The 16,192-nt window shown below is 47.7% G+C and overlaps 2 pseudogenes; both read right to left on the bottom strand.

Moving 5' to 3' along the window:
* Positions 1-5,328: 5,328 nt before the first annotated feature.
* LOC143958512 (5S ribosomal RNA) lies at positions 5,329-5,448 on the bottom strand (annotated as a pseudogene).
* Positions 5,449-12,898: 7,450 nt separating this feature from the next.
* LOC143958458 (5S ribosomal RNA) lies at positions 12,899-13,017 on the bottom strand (annotated as a pseudogene).
* Between the last annotated feature and the right edge of the window lie 3,175 nt (positions 13,018-16,192).

Raw genomic sequence — 16,192 nt, 5'->3', positions numbered from 1 at the left:
TGTACAAGACACCGCTATCCTCCTGTCTGACACCGGTCCCCCTTGGAGGCTTTACCCCTCACTGTGTGGGTGGTCCCTGCCTCTCCCTGGATGCTCCACATATACCACAACGACATTGTCAGAGGGGCACCACTTGACAGGACACGGGGCTGTCATTCCGGTGGCATCTCCCATTGGAGGAAGGGATGATGGCCCCAACCCCTTGGCAGCAGGTTCTTTCATGTACAGACCAGGGCGGCTCATCTTCCCTTCTGGAGTATTCACCTTAGATGGGGGAGTTGCACTTTGGGGGGTCTGAGTGATACCTAATGCGCTGTACTGGAAGGGCTTGACATTCCCGCATATGTGTCCCCTCCCCCTGGATGCGCCCCTTGTCCCCCCCTCTGGCTCCCACCTACTCTTTGCCGACATTGCCTTCTGCTGGTTTCGGGGACCCTGGATGACTTATTTATTGAGCCTATTGGTACGAAACACTGCTTCCCTCCAGGGTGACTCTGGACCCCCCTGGAGGATTTACCCCTTACTGTTTGGGCGGTCCCAGCCTCCCTCTGGATGCTCTACACAGCCCCCGATGGCGATGCAGGAGAGACACTAATTGGCGGGCCCCAGGACTGCTGCTCGGGTGAAGTCTCCCATTGGATGGAGGGATGGTGGCCCTAGCCCCTTGCCTGCCGGATTTTCCATGCACCGACCAGGGCTGCTCCTCTTTCATCTTGATGTGGTGACCATGGAGGGGAGGAGTTGAAATTTATGGGGTCCGGGTGTTTGCTGGTGGGAGTGCGCTAAAGGACTTGACATTTCTGCATGTTTGTCCCCTCCCTCTGTTTCCCCCTCCCTTCCCTCCCTTACCACCCTTCCCTCCCTTACCACCCTTCCCTTCCCTCCTTTCCCTCCCCCTTTCCCCCTTACACTCCCCCTTTCCCCCTTCCACTCCCCCTTTCCCCCCTTCCCTGCCCCTTTTCCCCCCGGGGCGTGGACGGGGGAGAGGGGGTAAGGAGAGGACAATCTGCCAAAGGGAGAAATGCATTTGTTCGGGGACTGCATGTACTTTAGGGGTATGGGACGGGGGTGGTGGATCCCATTCTGTGATGCCTTTTCTGTTGTGACGGGCTCCCTCGTGCATGCCTATGTTTAGGGTGAGCCGAGGAGACCCCTCAGTGCTGACAGTTATATGCTCTACCTCTGTTTTGGTTATACTATTGTTTTTTGTTTCTTTGATGTTACTGATTGTCTTTTATTTGCATACCGGTATCAGACGTGACATTTACCACTGCCGGGACTGGGGGGACTAGGATTCGGGGGCTCCCTCTCCGACCTGTCTACCCAATAACCCAAGTAGGACAGCGCTTTAAACCCAGTGTACATCTGGTAAGCGCTATAGCATAATTGTGCTGTTTTAGTATACCCTTCCTGTACTGTTGAGTGCGGACAACCCTTAATTTCCCTCTCCCCCTGGGGTTGAGGTGCCCGGCCTCTTTTTCCCTTTACCTTTCCTTCCATTTGCCCTTCCTTTCTCCCCCTTAGTTCCCGCCATGCATTACCTACCCAAAACCTACCTTGGTTCAACTTTCTTTGCTTTTCTCTGACGTCCCCCTCCCCTTCCCCGAGGAGTGATGGGAGACTCAGTCAAGGTCACCTCTCTAAACGTTAAGGGACTGAACTCCCCTGAAAAATGGTGGATCCTCCTGTGAGAACTGAACACATCCTGTACTGATGTGGCCTTTATACAAGAAACACATTTTAAAAATACTAGCCTCCCCTTTCTATGGTCGAGATCCTTCCCTAAGGTCTACCACTCTACTAACCCCTCCTCTCCATTCTGATCTCTAGCAGGCTCCCCTGGGTTCTCCAGGATTCTCTGGTGGACCCTGGGGGCCAATATCTTTTTCTTAGGGGCCACATTGGAGAGCGCCTTTTTACATTTGCCACTGTGTACGCTCCCAATGATCACCAAGACACGTTCCTCAGAACTACCCTGCACAGATTATGTGACTTTCGGGAGGGCCAATTGATATTAGGTGGGGACTTTAATGTCCCCTTTCGCCATCGGTTGATACTTCTGCCTCTTGCTCCTCGCTCCCTACCCCTCACCTAGGTCTCTATTCTGGCACCTTAATGAGAGCCTCCTCCAGATACCGGAAGTTTTAGCAGATGTGACCAGGGAATTGGACCTTTATTTCCAAGAAAACTAAAGCAGGACTGTGACCCGGGGATAATTTGGGAGGCTCACAAGTCAGTACTCCGCAGGGTACTTATCAGGCACGGGGCGCGCATCAAACGAACACGGAAAGGAACAGCTTGCTAATCTGTTTCGTGAACTTGCCTCTGTGGAAGCGAAACATAAACATACCCCCTTACGGACCTTAGAGATTGAATTGGGGACACTCCATACCCATATTGCTGTCCTACTCCATTATAAAGCGAAAGCGGCACTCCAGTTTTGTCGTAAACTGACGTAGGAGTCAGAGGACAAATGCAGAAAAATCTTAGCCAGGTCGGTAAAGGAGTTGAAATCTGGCTCTTACATACCACAGTTGATAGATGAGAATGGCCAGAGGGCTCTACCCCAACCCAAATAGTCGAAGTCTTTGAAAAATGTTTCTCTGTTTTCTACAACCTGCCCGATTCAGGGTCTGGACAGGACAATATAGACAGATATATAACCGGTTCTGGTCTACCAACCCTCTCATCGGAATCACGGGAGTACTTGGAGGACCCGATCACACTGGAAGAAGTCCAGACGGCTGTGGGACCTCCGAAGGTGGGTAAGGCTCCGGGCCCTGACGGATATACCGCACAATACTTTAAGACCTTCCTCCCTATTCTCGGCCCGCGCTTGGTGAATTTATTTAATACTCTGAGCTCGAATGGGGATTTTCCTGAGGATACTCTTAGAGCCCACATCTCGTTGATACCTAAGGAGGGCAAAGACCCGGGCCTATGTGGGAGCTACAGACCCATTTCCCTCCAAAATTCGGTCCTAAAACTATTCTCTAACTCCTCGCCACGTGATTGGCACATCACTTGTAGTCCCTTATACATATTGACCAGTTAGGTTTTATTCCCACCAGGGAAAATAGGGACAACACCACTAAGGTGCTTACCCTGATCCGTAAAGCAAAGTCATCTGGGACCCCTTGTCTTTTCATGAGTACTGATGCCGAGAAGGCTTTTGATCGGGTCAAATGGACATTAATGTTCTCGGTCCTTCGCCATATAGGTCTGAGTGAACGGATGCTGGCATGGATAAGTAAAATATACTCACGTACTTACATTCCACCGGACATCGCGCGTACGTTTATGTTGAACTTCCCCCCACCCCTTGTCACTAAGATCCGCAGTTTGCTTCACGGGTGGCATTCTGGCCTCCATTCCTGGTTCAGCAGATGCAATCTCATTAAAATGAACATACTCCCTAAATGTACTTATCTTTTCCAAGCTCTCCTGATCCAGATTCCAGTCCTGTTTTTTCAGCAAGTTCAATCCTTGCTCACTCAATTTAACTGGGCTCACAAAAATCCCAGACTTAAGCGGTCACAGCTGACATTGTCTAAACAACAGGGAGTGTTGGTTCTCCCTAACTTGCAACGCTACTACCTGGCCTCCCATCTGGGGCGTGTATTGGACTGGAATCGAAACAAACTTTCTAAGCTCACTCCCAAATTCCGATAAGAAGCACCATGTGGTGCTATAAGTATTTACCCACAGAATTTATGTCACATCCCACTATAGGGGCTTAGTTGAAAGTCAGTCACCTGATCGCTACCCAAAACACACTCACGTCTTTGACTTCCCCCCTATTCCCTATACGTGGCCATCCAACCTTTGAACTGGGGACCCACTTAGAAATTCCAACCTAGACAATGCGTCTAAATTCATCATTGATGGAAAATGGCCTTCTTTCTCAACCCTAACAGATCCGACAGGGCTTTTCCAACTGCCTTTTTGGAGAGCTGCGCAACGACATCATTTTCTCCATTCCATCCCCAATCCTCAAACGTTCGCCCGCCCTCAGACGGAGTTTGAGACTCTATGCAGGAGCGAAGGCCCTTTGGCCCACATTCTCTCTCAAACAGATTACCCACACTTAACCTGTCTGTCCAACTGGGAAAAGGACCTTAATTGCTAATTTTCCCCAGCACAGAGACAACACATTATCACTTTGGCTCTCAAAATGTCGCTGTGCACGAAGATACAGGAGACGAATTTTAAACTTCTCACCAGGTGGTATTTGACACCATCAAAGCTGCAGAAATGTTTCCCCTCTTCCTCGAACATATGCTGGAGGTGTGGAGAAGAAGAGGGCACGTTGCTGCACAAATTTTGGTCCTGCCTCAGCTTGGTGGACTTCTGGACAGAGCTCCGATGCATAACACAAAAATTCACAGACTTCTCCATCCAGGAAGAGGCTGCATTCTTTCTCTTGCACCATTCACAGATTCCCATTAAGAAGTACAAAAAAATCAATTTTACGGCATGTGATAAATGCGGCGAAATCCTGCATCCCTCTCTATTGGAAAAAATGTTCCCCCCCTTTCATTACTCACTGGCTTAAGAAAATAGAGGACATTAAAAAAAATGGAGGACTTGATCCTCACATCACAAGGTAAACAAGAATTTTTTAAACAAACCTGAGACATCTGGAATACCTTTATATTCTCGCTGGAAGGATGTCGCCTGCTATCGCCTTAGTGCTCTGAGCTTTCCTTGACTGGCCCCTTGGACAGTGGCTGCCATCGTGTCTCGTCCCCCCTTCTCCTTTTCTGATCTTTCAACCCTTCTCTTTTCTGCCTTCCTCCCCTATCTCTCACCCCCTCCACCCCCTCTCTCTTTTGGAAAGAGTGGAAAATTGGGAATGACGGCCCCACACCCCCCTCTGGATGGATTATGCCAGAGGGACCTGGGGTTTGTGTGACCCTGGATCTTGGTACAGTACTTTATCCGTGCCTCGAATCATTGTGATTGATGGAAGGCAGACTCACAGTTGCGAATATACCTGTATCAAGTATTGTTCAGCTGCTTTTTGCTCTGTATTTCTCTGTTGCATTATGTACTCGGGGGACCGTCTTCCCCTATTTGGAGAAAAAATTATATTTGAAAAAAAAAAAAGAAGCCTACGACACCTGGTATTCCCAGGCGGTCTCCCATCCAGGCATTAACCAGGCCCGACCCTGCTTAGCCTCCAAGATCAGACAAGATGGAACAGATTCAGGGTGATGTGGCCGTAGCCAATATCTTCAGGCACTCTCAACTCTCTTGACAAACACCAAGATGGTCACCTTGGAAACAAGCGGAAAAAAATAGGTCAACGGCAACAACATAAAAAGAAGCCTACGGCATCTGGAAATCCCAGGCGGTCTCCCATCCAGGTACTAAACTGATCCCAACCCTGCTTAGCCTCTGAGATCAGATGAGATTGGGCTCTTTCAGGGTGGTGTGGCCGTAGGAGATTTCTTCAGGCACTCTCAACCTTGACTAACGCCAATATGGTTACCTTGGGAAACAAACAAAAAAATCAAGTCAACGCCAACAACATGAGAAGAAGTCTGCAGCACCTAGTATTCCCAGGTGGTCTCCCATCCAGGTATTAACAAGGCCCGACACTGTTTAGTCTCTGAGATCAGACGAGATCTGGTGCTTTCAGGGTTATGTGGCCATAGGCGAGCTCTTCAAGCACTCTCAACCCTCTTGACAAACACCAAGATGGTCACCTTGGTAAACAAACAAAAAAAAAAAACAAGTCAACGCCAAGAACATAAAAATAAGCCTTCAGCACCTAGTATTCCCAGGTGGTCTCCAATCCAGGTACTAGCAAGGCCCGACCCTGTTTAGCCTCTGAGATCAGAGGAGATCGGGCGCTTTCAGGCTTATGTGCCCATAGGCAATCTCTTTGGGCACTCTCAACCCTCTTGACAAATGCCAAGATAGTCACCTTGGGAAACAAGCGAAAAAAAAACAGGTCAATGTCAACAACATAAAAAGAAGACTACGGCACCTGGTATTCCAAAGCCATCTCCCATCCAGGGACTAACTAGGCCCAACCCTTCTTAGCCTCAGAGATGAGAAGAGATAGGGCTCTTTCAGGGTGATGCTGCTGTAAGCGAACTCTTTGGGCACTCTCAACCCTCATGGTCACCTTGGGAAACAAGTGAAAAAAAAAAAAAAACGAATCAAGGCCAACTATGTTGCCTACAAAAAGAAGCCTACAATAACTGGTATTCCCAGGTGGTCTCCCATCCAGGTACTAACCAGGCCTGACTCTTCTTAGCCTCCAAGATCAGATGAGATTGGGTGCTTTCAGAGTGCTCGGACTCTTTCCCCATCACTAATGGGACGAGGCAGGGGTGCCCTCTGTCTCCCCTAATTTTTATTCTGACACTGGAACCACTTATTTGTCACGTTCGGAATGACCCGAATATTACTGGCATATCCAAACCCTCGGCACACCACAAAATTGCGGCGTACGCTGACGATCTAATTTCTTTCGTCTCCAATCCACACATTTCGCTTCCCAATATACTCGCGACTCTCCGGCGATACGGCAGCCTATCAAACTATAAAATCAATTGCACCTTTGGCTGTATTGAATATATCGGTCCCGGATGGTGAGGCCAAGAGGCTACGCTCCGCTTTTCCATTCTACTGAGCTGAAAAATCTATACGTTACCTGGTCGTTGACATCGCAGCGGATTTGGCGCAATTGTACCCGCTTAATTTTGTCCCTCTCCTGAATAGACTGAAATCTGATTTGGGAAACTGGCATGCTTTAACACTGACCTGGTTCAGGCGCTGTAATGCATTCAAAATGACGGCCCTCTCGCGGATCTTATACTTGTTCCAGACAATACCGATCCGGTTACCCCCAATCTTTTTCAGACATCTGCAGGTGCTGCTCCGGGACTTTATTTGGGCGCGCAAACCGCCCAGAGCCCGTTTGCAATTGCTTGCCAGACCAAAGGACAAGGGGGGTCTGGGTCTCCCAGATCTGAGACAATACAACAGAGCGACTCTGCTAGCGAGAGTCGTTGATTGGCATTGTAATGGCCCACACAAGCAGTGGGTGGAGATGGAGATTGAGGATGGATCCATTCCCCTATTGACCTCCCCGTGGCTCCTGTCCTCCCTACCAAAAGACCTCAGAGATCACCCCGTAGTGGGAGCTACGTTGGCTGTTGTGCGGAGGTTGTTCCGCTGCACACACATTGCTCCCCTGCCGTCACCAATGACTCCGGTTATAGGTAATCCAGACTTCCCACCGGGATTTACCAACAAGAAACTGCGACAGTTGACAGTGGTAGGGAAACAGCGTCTGGGAGAGGTGTGGTCCTCGGGAGGGCTCCCGACCACGCAAACCGTCGCCGAGCTTTCTGACCCTCCGCTTGACTTGTTTAATGCTTATCAACTTCGTCACTTTCTTCTGGCCATACAAAGGGCCCCCTACACTCCTAGAGACCTGACGCCCTATGAATCCATCTGTCACAAAAAGGAACCTGTGCAACACACCCTCTCCCTCCTGTACAACCTATTAAGTAGTCAGGAGGAGGAGTCGACCCCACCATTTATCCACAAATGGGAGATTGCATTTGGCATCACATTTACCCCACAACAGATAGGGAAGATCCTGACATTAGTACATAAAGCTTCCATCGCAAACCAATATCAAGAATCAGGATACAAGATAGTCTCACGCTGGTATAGAGTCCCATACCTTCTGAATAAAATGAATAGATCGATTCCGGATGTTTGTTGGAGGTGTAATTCAGATACGGGGACCATGGGACACATTTTCTGGGCATGCCCGGCCTTGAGGAACTTTTGGGTGGAGGTGACCGGGACGATAAAAACTCTCAGAAATGTAGATATCGCAGACAACCCAGCAGCGTGCCTTCTACACTTGACCGAACAGCCTGTTCAAAAATACAAAAAAACCCTCACGATGCAATTCCTGAACGCCGCCCGGGCCTGCATTCCCACACTGTGGAGGCAGCCTCAGCCCCCATCCAAGGTGCTGTGGTATTCCAAAGTCAATCATATTCTCCGGATGGAAGAATTGACCGCCACCCTTCACAACACTGAAGAGGCATTTAGTGTTACATGGAGGCCCTGGAGGTATTTTACTGGTACCTGAGACTACATTTGGGAGGTGAGCAGCGCCCCTGTCCCAGAAAACGACTGAACATCTAACGTTTACCTACGTAGGCCAAGTCTGCCCTGGGTGGCATTCCCCCCCTCCCTTTTTGTCTTTATTTTTCTTTTTTTCCCCGCCGCCATCCCGCCCCCCTCTTCTCTCTCCGTCTTTGCACTCTCTTCTTCCCCCGTCCTCCCTTTTCACAATGCCTTGTCTCCTTACTAGCCTTTGGGACCCAGAAGAACCCCAGGGTTCTGGACACGACCGGCTCATATTTTTTTTTTTTTATTGAAAAAGCCAACTTTATTGAGGTACGAATGCTTGGTACATAAATTGACGGAGGCCAACATGGCCAAAACAATAGCACATATATAGATACATTACAGTAACCGTGTAGCATAAAACAAACTACCCACAAGAGGTAGAGCCATCACATAGTATATATGTATATATAAAAAAAAACAAAGGAAGAAGGGAGAGACAGAGAGGGAGGGGAGAGGAGAAAAAAAAAAAAAAAAGAAAAAGGGGGGAGGGAAAGGAGAAGATGAAGGGTGAGTATATCAAGTACACGTTTCACCATCTGCCAACCATCTACCCCAGACCTTTTCGTATTTAGGTGAACACCCCCTATGCACATAAATCAGCTTCTTATATGGAAGAGTATCATTTACCTCTTTTTTCCAACACTGGATTGTGGGGGGCAGGGCCTGCATCCACCTTCTAGCCACCGCTTTCCTTGCCAGGAATAGGGTCTCATGCAAAAAGGTGCGAAGAGATTTATCAGCTTCTAAGCTAGGCATCAGACCGAGCAGGCACATTTTGGGGTCTAGGGTAGCAGGTGAACCCATCTGGTCGTGCAGGAATCGTATCACTTGCATCCAGTATGCTTGAATAGTGGGACAGGTCCATAGAAGGTGATAAAGGGAGCCCGGGGTATGACCACATTGACGGCATCCCGGATTGTACATGGGCTTGAAACGTGCTATCTTCTGGGGAGTTAGATATGTCCTGTGTATGATATACAGCTGCGTGAGGCGATCTGACAGCCGGGGGGATACATATTTCACATCCCCCAGAATGTCATCCCAATCCTCATCCGCAATAAGCCCAACGTCCACCTCCCATCCGGCCTTAGCAGCATAGGCCAAGGCCATGACACCAGGGAGACGGATAGCGGAGTACAAGGTGGAGATTAATTTAGCTGGCTCAGTACCCGTAACTGTATCTACTATAGAGGGGACTGCCAAGGATGGGTTAGAGCTAATAAATTGGGTTTGTATGGCATGGCGGAGCTGCAGGTATCTAAAAAGGAGACAGTTAGGGAGGGAAAATTCGTCTTTGAGCATTTGAAACGTTTTTATTCCCATATTAGTCATGACCTGATAAATATATAAGATCCCATGGCGTATCCACACCACAGGATCTGGAATGGACAGCAGTTCAGGTAGGTGCATGTTGAACCAGAGAGGCGTGTGGGAGTGGACCCGTGGGATCCCAAGTTTTTTCAGTGCCACCCCCCACACCCTCCGGTGATGTGTCAGCATGTCTGCGTTATGACGGGGGGAGCAACCCGTCAAGGGGGCCCTGAGTACTGCCTGAAGGGGGGTGTGGGCTGGATTGTCAGGATGCCCACAGATTAGTGCCTGATATCGTTGTATTTCGCTTTTATCGAAATAATAAAAATGGGATAATTGTGAGGCAAGGTAGTACTCCTGAAAGTCTGGAAGAGCAGCTCCTCCCAGCGTTGCCGGGTTTTTCAGGAGCTTCCAGGATAATTTATGTCTGCTGTGTCCCCATATAAATGAGTTAAGACTAGACTCAATCGTTTTGAAAATTTTTTGTGGTATATATAGGGGGGCATGCCACACGAGATAGAGTATCTTTGGTAAAAGTATCATTTTAACCAAATTAATGCGTCCCATAACCCCCAGTGGTAGTCTGGCCCAATTCTGTGTCTTAGTCTTGATCAGGGTACATAGAGGTTCAATGTTAAGGAGTGTGTAGTCTGTGAGCGACCTGGTCACCTGCACCCCAAGGTACTTAATCGAGGAGACCCTTGGGAGACTCAGAGGTGGAGACGTGAACGGAGGGGGGAAATGGTCAATGGGAAGGATCTGAGATTTGGACCAGTTAATACGCAAACCCGAATGGCCGCCGATACATTCTATAGAATGAAGGGCAGCGCACAGGGAAGGACCCGAGTCTGCCAGGTATAGGAGGGTATCATCGGCATACAGCCCGATCTTCTCTTCCAGGTTACCAATCTTAAGGCCGCGGATATTAGCATCTGCCCGAATCATGATGGCCAACGGCTCCACCGCCAGTGCATACAGCATGGGGGAAAGAGGACAGCCCTGTCGGGTCCCCCTCTCAAGGGGAAATTGGTCCGATAACCAACCATTCACAAACACCCTGGCCTTGGGGGATTGGTATAGGAGTTGAACCCAACGAATAAAATTGGGGCCAAATCCAAATCTCGAAAGGCACTCCCATAAGTAGTTCCACTCCACAGAGTCAAAGGCCTTAGCGGCATCCAGAGCCACCACGACCCTGGACCCGATGTCATCGTGGGATCCCTGAATATTCATAAATAGACGACGAATGTTCATTGCTGTATTTTTCCCTGGCATAAAGCCTGTCTGATCTGGGTGGACTAGGGACAGAATGACTTGGTTGAAGCGGGAGGCTAGGATCTTAGCTAATATCTTAATATCAACTTGGAGCAGGGAGATAGGTCTATACGATTCTGGGTATTTAGGGTCCTTGCCAGGCTTAGGGATTACTACAATTTGGGCCTCTCTCATAGAGGGGGGTAGGGTACCTGTATCAAAGATAAATTTGTATAAGTCATAAAGTTTAGGGATAAGGGTTTCAGAGTAAGTGGCGTAGAATTCAAGTGGTAAGCCATCTAATCCTGGGGCCTTGGACGCTGCCAGGCAGGAGATAGCCACAGAGATATCTTCTATAGTAATAGGGGCTTCTAACAGTTCAAGCTGTTCATCAGCCAGTCTGGGAAATGCAACTCCCGCCAGGTAGTCCCTGGTGTCTTGGGGAGAGTGGGTGACCCGGGAGGTGTAAAGTGCACGGTAGAACTTCCCAAATTCCTCCGCCACTAGTTGCGGATCGGTGATATCGTTCCCCCGCGGATCTAACAACGACACTACCACAGGGGGATGCGCATCCAGATGGGCCAGGTATGCAAGTAGTTTGCCCGATCGCTCACCGTACTCAAACACCCTCTGCCTACAAAAGAAGATGCGCTGCTTAGCTTTCTCAATGTGCAACTGGGAAACCTGTCGCGTCTGTATCCTAAGATTATTGGCGGTGTTGGACGAAGGGTCCCGATGGAACGCCTCCTCCAGCACCTGTAGATGTTCCGCAGCCTGTTGCAGAATAAGTTTAGATGACCTTTTGACTCTATTGATGCGCGTGGAAAGGAGGGAGCGGGCATGCAGTTTAAACATCTCCCAGACCATGTCATAAGCAGCTGAGTGCCCGTTAGCCGTGAAGTAATATTGTAGTTCAGTGGGGATGTCTTCCTGGTCCCTCAGGGCCGTCAGCCGACCGGCTCATATTTTACTCTGGTTCACATAGGTCATGATAAGCTGGCTCGCTGTGGTCCCAGTTGTTCTCCATGATTACATTTGTCCGAACGGAGCTGCATTAGTTATACTGTACTACATGTCGGAGGTGGGGTTTCTCTCTTTTCTGCATGAAACTCTAGGACTCCCCTCTGAGAACCCAGAGTTATTTGGCTGCCTATTTTTTGTTACCATGTAATTGTGACCCTGGGTCATGCTGTATGGTTGACTGTTATATTTATGTTGTTCTACTTATACTTAATAAAAGAATAAAACAACAAAAAAAAAGAAGTCAATGCCAACAACTTAAAAAAAAAGCCTATGGCATCGAGAAATCCCAGGCGGTCTCCCATCCCGGTACTAACCAGGTCCCAACCCTGCTTAGCCTCTGAGATCAAATGAGATTTGGCTCTTTCAGGGTGATGCAGCCATAGTAGATTTTTTCAGGCACGCTCAACCCTCTTGACAAATGCCAAGATGGTCACCTTAGGAAACAAACAAAAAAAAACAAGTCAACACCAACAACATAAAAAGAAGCCTACCGCACCTAGTATTTCCAGGCGGTCTCCCATCCAGGTATTAACAAGACGCGGCCCTTTCTAGCCTCTGAGATCAGCGGAGATTGGGCGCTTTCAGGGTGATGTGCCCATAGGCAATCTCTTTGGGCACTCTCATCCCTCTTGAAAAATGCCAATATAGTCACCCTGGGAAACAAGCGAAAAAAAACAGGTCAACGCCAACAACATAAAAAGAAGAATACGGCACCTGGTATTCCAAGGCCGTCTCCCATTCAAGTACTAACTAGGCCCAACCCTTCTTAGCCTCTGAGATCAGAAGAGATATGGTGCTTTCAGGGTGATGTGGCTGTAAGCGATCTCTTTAGGCACTCTCAACCCTCTTGACAAATGCCAAGATGATCACTTTGGGAAACAAGCGAAAAAAACAGGTCAACACCAACAACATAAAAAGAAGCCTGCAGCATCTGGAAAACCCAGGCGGTCTCCCATCCAGGTACAAACCAGGCCCAACCCTGCTTAGCCTCTGAGACCAAGCGAGATTGGGCGCTTTCAGGGTGTTGTGCTCGTAGGCAATTTCTTTGTGCACTCTCAACCCTCTTGACACATGCCAAGATGGTCACCTTGGGAAACAAGGGAAAATAAAACAGGTCAACGCCGACAACATAATGAGAAGCCTACGGCACCTGGTATTCCCAAGCTGTCTCCCATCCAGGAACTAACCAGGCCCATCGCTGCTTAGCCTTCAAGATCAGATGAGATTGGGATCTTTCAGGGTGATTTGGCCGTAGGCACTCTCTTTGGGCACTCTGAAGCCTCTTGACAAAGGCCAAGATGGTCACCTTGGGAAACAAGCTAAAGCCAACAACATAAAAGAAGCCTACGGCATCCAGTATTCCCAGGCGATCTCCCAATTAAGACACTAACCAGACCAGATCCTTCTATGGCACCTGGTCTTCCCAGGCAGTCTCCCATCCAGGTACTAACCAGGCCTGACGCTGCTTAGCCTCTGAAATCAGACGAGTTCGGGTGCTTTCAGGTTGATGTGGCCGTAAGCTTTCTCTTCAAGACACGCCCAACCCTCTTGACAAACGCCAAGATGGTCGCCTTGAGAAACAAGCAAAAAAAACAGGTCAAAGCCAACAACATAAAAAGAAGCCTATGGGCTTACAGCGGACCCTAAAAGATGGGACCCACTAGCTCTGTCATGGTTCGGACGCTGTAATGTGTTGAAGATGAACGCAATGCCACGACTTCTGTATCTACTACAAGCCTTACCTATCAAAATACCCCAGACTTTCTTTCATGCGGTTCGCTCAATCTTTATCAAGTTCCTCTGGCGCGGAAAACATATGCGTATTGGTAGGGCAATGCTATTGCCAACGAAATTGCGGGGAGGTATTGGCTTCCCGGACCCTGCTCTATATTACACAGCGACGCACATGACACCGGTGGTTGACTGGTGCCGGTGTTCTGCCATATACTGTCCGGCCATGATATAGTGTCTGCGCCGTACTGCGCATGCGCAGTACGGAGCAGACGAAGCTTCGGAGATTTTCATGCGCGGTGAGTGGAGGTGGTAGCCCCACCATCCAAGTGGACATAGGGTTGTGAATATTAGAGGGCCCCTCGCAGGCGAGCTTCGGGCTTGGCCTCGCTGCACTCGGCTCTTTTATATTCTTTTATATTCTTACTCTATGTCACATACTCACAGTCCCGGTACAAATATGCAAAATAGAGCAAAAGAGTACATGGTTTATTTTGATGTATGATAGTTTTATTGCATGCTTGATGTGGATGATAAAAATCGTGTAGTGATCTATATTTAGCATAAGAATGAAAAGGCATAACATGGCAATGAGACAAAATCCATTAGAGATGTGAGCTAGATGAAATGATGAAATGTCTCTGTATAGCCCAGATTGTCTTCTGTTATCACTTAGCCTACCCTCTAAATTCACTAGCCTCTCTATATACACCAGCATGTTTACACTAGCCGGTCTTCTGCATACAATAGCCTGTCTTCGATATACACTAGCCTATGTTCTGAATACACTAGCCCGTCTTCTGTCTTCTGTATGCCCTAGCCTGTCTTCTGTATACATTAGTCTCTCTGTATAAACTAGCATCTCTGTATACCCCAAACTGTCTTCTGTAAAAACTTGTCTCTCTTTATAGCCTGTCTAGCCTTTCTTCTGTACACACTAGCTTCTCTGTATACACTAACCAGGCTTCTATATACAATAGCTTCACTCTATGCACTAGCCTCTCTGTATAATCTAGCCTCTCTATATACCCTAGATAGTGTTCTGCATCTCCGTAGTGGTAGCCTCTCCGTAGAAGCCAGCCTTTATTCTGTATTCACTAGCCTTTCTTCTGTATGCTGTAGTCTTCTATATATACTAGCTTCTCTGTACACCCTTGCATCTCTGTAATACACTAAACCCTCTGTATACCACAGCCTGTCTTCTGTATACACTAGACTGTAAACACTAGCTAGAATACACCAGCCTGTCTTCTGTACCCACTAGAATCTCTGTATACACTACCCAGTCTTCTGTATACACTGTCAGCTTGGATGTATACCCAAGCCTGTCTTCTGTATACACTAGTCTCTCTATATGCACTGTCCTATCTGTATACACGCGACTCTCTCTATACACTAACCTCTCTATATACACTAACATCTTTGTATATACTAGCCTCTCTTTAAATTAGCCTCTCTGTGTACCCCAGCCTCATTGTTTACTCTAGCATCTCTGTATACTCAAGCCTATCTGCATACACGAGTCTGTATTCTGTATTCACTAGCCTGTATTCACTAGCCTTATATATACTAGCTTCTCGCTTCTCTGTACACCCTTGCATTTCTGTACACTAGACTCTCTGAATACACTAAACCCTCAGTATACCACAGCCTGTCTTCTGTATACATTAGACTGTAAAAACTAGCTAGAATACACCAGCCTGTCTTCTTTACCCAATAGACTCTCTGTATGCACTACCCAGTCTTCTGTATACACTGTCAGCTTTGATGTATACCCAAGCCTGTCTTCTGTATACACTAGTTTCTCTATATGCACTGTCCTTTCTGTATACTCTCGACCCTCTCTATACATTAACCTCTCTATATACACTAACATCTTTGTATATACTAGCCTCTCTTTAAATTAGCCTCTCTGTGTACCCCAGCCTCACTGTTTACTCTAGCATCTCTGTATACTCAAGCCTATCTACATACACGAGTCTTCTGTATTGTGTATTAACTAGCCTTTCTTCTGTATGCTGTAGTCTTCTATATATACCAGCTTCTCTGTACACCCTTGCATCTCTGTAAACACTGTGTAAACTAGCCAGTCTTATGTATACACTCGCCGACTGTATACACTAGACTCTCTGAATACACTAAACTCTCTGTATACCACAGCCTGTCTTCTGTATACACTAGACTGTAAAAACTAGCTAGAATACACCAGCCTGTCTTCTGTACCCACTAGACTCTCTGTATACACTACCCAGTCTTCTGTATAGAATGTCAGCTTTCATGTATACCCTTTCTGTATACACTAGCTTCTCTATATGCACTGTCCTTTCTGTATACACTCGACTCTCTCTATACACTAACCTCTCTATATACACTAACATCTTTGTATTTGTCTTTAAACTAGCCTCTCTGTGTACCCCAGCCTCACTGTTTACTCTAGCATCTCTGTATACTCAAGCCTATCTACATACACGAAACCTGTATTCTGTATTCACTAGCCTTTCTTCTGTATGCTGTAGTCTTCTATATATACCAGCTTCTCTGTACACCCTAGCACTGTAACAGTGCTAGGTTCCTGTATTACAGAAACAGAACACCAGCAATAAGGTGTATACTGTGCAGGAGGCACACAACACCGACTCTAACTCCTGCACTGCAGATGCATGTATTGCAGAAATTGAACACCAGTAATAAAGGGTAGCTT

This window comes from Lithobates pipiens, unplaced genomic scaffold, assembly GCF_037356315.1.
Source record: "Lithobates pipiens isolate NorthernLeopardFrog02 unplaced genomic scaffold, aLitPip1_a1.2 Scaffold_61, whole genome shotgun sequence".
Lineage (NCBI taxonomy): Eukaryota > Metazoa > Chordata > Amphibia > Anura > Ranidae > Lithobates > Lithobates pipiens.
Note: the sequence above shows the minus strand (reverse complement) of the source record. Positions and strands in the feature narration are given on the sequence as shown.